Here is a 3,669-nt window from a genome sequence, read left to right as displayed (position 1 = left end):
GTTAAACATATTCCTATAGAATTCATAAAAATATGACCAATCCATTTGGACTATCTCCAATATTAGCATCTACAAACCAGAGTTACAAATTTATCTGTATTTTCTTAAAGAGATCTTCCAGTACTGTTTTCTCTCGTATTTCACAGTAAACACTTTTAAAATTTATTGGTCTACAAAACTTTTATTTTACATCCATTCACTGGCCTCTACAAACAAAAGTTGCATTTTATGGTGTATCACAATGCTGTTTATAATACTATGCCTGGAAGATCAGAGGGGAAATCTAACTCCAGGCCATTCATTTGCATATGAAGACCAAATACCATTTAAATAAGTGAAAATCACAGTCTTCCAACACAAAACCAGCTATTAAAACATTGCCATAAGCATAGTATCAAGTCTTAAAGTGACTTTGCACAAAACAGAAGGGGATGGAAGGGCAGATCACAAACATTGTTGCTCTAATCTTTTCCATGATTATATTCATGTATTTCTCGCTATTCTCCTTTGTAAGTTTCACAAAAATCACTTTCAGGTTTATGGAAAATGCAGCATAACGTGAGAAGTTCTTTTTTAAATGAGTTACATGGAAGAAAGAACAGCCACTAAGATTTTTTTTGTGATTAATTAGATAGACTTCAAGTAGGAAGTATTTAGTTTATCTGCACATAGAAAATGAATATTAAAATATTCGTACCCCAAGGCTACCAGCAAAAGTAGATAACAGCTGTTGGTCTAAAATGTGGTTTCATTATGCAGAGATTGGAATAAGCTTGTAATTATGAATTAAAGCTAGAGCACTTAAGAAAAATACAGTAGGTTTTCTAACCTCAACATTTAAAATTAGTTTTCTGTTAAGAAATAAACTTCCCACCAAGAAGCTTTCAAGCAGTATCTGCAGCAGGGGCTTGCTTTGCTCACCTCAAAAACAAAATGCATTATATCCTCCATATACATTTCTTAATTATTGTTTTCCTAAAGCAAGTTTAAATATATTATACTGAGTCTACATTCCAAGCAAGTGAAACCCCATTTATATTAAATCTAAAATATTGACTTAATGTTTAGTTCTACTAATATTTATTTTAAACCTAAAAACATAGCTCATATAAAGAAACAAGGTTTAAATAATTATTTAAGTTCATAATGCAGATTATGACTTTTTGCCTACATGTGTTACATTTTCTGGGACACAAAGCCATTGTTACAACAAAGGAAATATTTGTTAATGTAGTTATAATATCAGAACAACAAAGTGAGAAATTAGAAATGAACTTCTCAAAATCACTGAAATCAAGAAGACATTTTAATGACATTTTAATGGTAAAATATGTAGTCTGTCTCCCTATTGTTCAACTAATAATCCACTGAGAATCATTACTTCAAAGTGAAGCAATTTACTTACAGTAACACAAACCCTCCTTCCTCCCATACACACATGACATATACAAATTAGACAGAATAAAGTGAAAAATATTTTACCTATTCACCCTTCTTGCACTGTTCCTCCATTACAACCTGTTATAAATTGGATAGATTATTACTGACAGAAAAACAAAGATGAACTCTGGCCATGCAATATAAGTAATTAGCAAAGAAGCTTTTAAATTAATGTAGCACATTTTATCGAGAAATATAAAACATTTTAAAATATTATCTGGAAATTCTTATTGTCCTATATTAAAAATGAGAAACACGGGTCTTAGAGATAATGCATACGAGACTCAAGATAAACAAAAGCTAGGAATCATAGAAAAAATAAAATAAATTATGTGCCTATTACTGGCTGTCACAACTTACAGCTACATTTTCTGTATCTTGGTACACAGAACCACGTTCCCATGCTGCTTTTTATTTTAATGCAATAATCATTCTTCTTTTCTTACTTTAAGATGTTCCCAGAAAGGAAGAAGGACAACAGGCACCCTAACTCTCCTCCAGACTCCCCCTTTCTGGAGCTGATATTGACAAGCAAGAGAAGCAGATAGCACCCAGGAACTCTGTGACTGTTCTGTCACTGTGGCCAACACAGACATGAGGTGCTCATACAAATGAACAACGAAGACAAAGATTTACCTGGATATATATTTTTTAAAACTCAAAATCATTTTTAGCTAAATAAATTTAACAATAGAGCCACACTTTAAAAAGTCCATACTTGCTATACAATATTCTTCTTTATCCAGTTTCATTTTCTGAAGTTTTAGCTACTTCAGTGCATTCACGTTTCAAAAATATTACATGAAAAATTTAAGAAATAAACAATTAGTGAGTTTTAATTGTGCATGTTTCTAAGTGGTGTGACAAAATCAAGTGCCATTCTGCTCCATCCTTCCCAGGACACGAATGTCCCTTTTGCCCAGGGTATCCTCCCTGTATATGCTACCTGTCCGAATATCTCTTAGTAACTATTATGGTTATGAGTCATTGTAGCAGGGTAATATGCAGCGTGTGTGTTCAAGTAAGGGATTTTATATTTATATGACTTTTATTATAGCACATCGTTGTAACTGTCCTATTGCATTGTTAGTTTCACCCCCTTATTGTGCCTAATTTATAGATTGAATTTCATCATAGGCATCCAGGGAATAGCTCAGTGGCACAGAACCTGCCTGGCAAGCACAAGGTCATGAGTTCGATGAGTTTGATTCCTGGTACTCTGCCCCGACCAAGATTTCATCATAGGTATGTACATATAAGAGAAAACACTATTTCTAGAGTCCAGTGCTACCCACAGTTTTAGGCATTCTCTAGGGGGGTCATAGAAAGTATCCCCTTGGATAAGTAGGTACTACTATGATTTGTGCTTGACACTTGTGCTATCATACACTTACTTGATTCCCAAAGTGGCTTAGGATCAGAAGACAGAAGGTCTCCCATTCCCTACAGAGTCCCAGTAAGAACCACAATAATTTTATGTAAAAAAAACAGGCCTGTAAATCCTTTCCCTGAACAAATGACAAACAGGAAGACAAAATGATCTTAAATGTTAAAAGTAATACATTATTTCATTATCAATGTGTCAATAGACAAAAACAATTTGCTTATCATAAAGATAATTTTCTCATCATTCTTAACAGGAAGCAAGAGAAACTGAAAACTGTAATTTAAAATGTGCTTTTACCCTTATTCTACCAGAAAAATTATAATACAAAAATTAAAATCAATATTTTTGTTAGATACAAAAATATTTAAATCTAGCATGATTTAAATGACAGTACTCCTGTATGTTGAGGCAGGAAGAGAATAAGTTCAAGCCCAGACTGGGTTACGCAGTAAGCCTCTGTCAAAAAATACTTATAACTGAATTATAAGTTATGATACACAAAGTGGGTGCATGCCTTTCCTAAAAGCAAAACAAATAAACAATAAAATAGCACAAGTATACAAGTTGATAGTTTCAATTAAATAACTACATTGATGAGAGAACAAATCAGCATCTCCCGAGAATCAGCCATGCTAGAACTGAGGAACCAATCAAGAAGCAAGGAGCCCTCCTTCCTGGCAAGTGGTGTGAGCCAAAGGGCACCACGGAGAGACTAAGTCAGCGTCTCCCCCGCTTAGCACCTGGATGACCTCGAGGTCACCTGGAGTTGACAGCATCTAAAGCACATGAAGTAACTAAATGCTTGTACCTTGGATTGACAATGCTGACCTGGGGACAAGGTC

Source organism: Cavia porcellus, unplaced genomic scaffold (assembly GCF_034190915.1).
Source record: "Cavia porcellus strain 051 isolate PalLab524CR breed Dunkin Hartley unplaced genomic scaffold, mCavPor4.1 scaffold_13, whole genome shotgun sequence".
Lineage (NCBI taxonomy): Eukaryota > Metazoa > Chordata > Mammalia > Rodentia > Caviidae > Cavia > Cavia porcellus.
Note: the sequence above shows the minus strand (reverse complement) of the source record.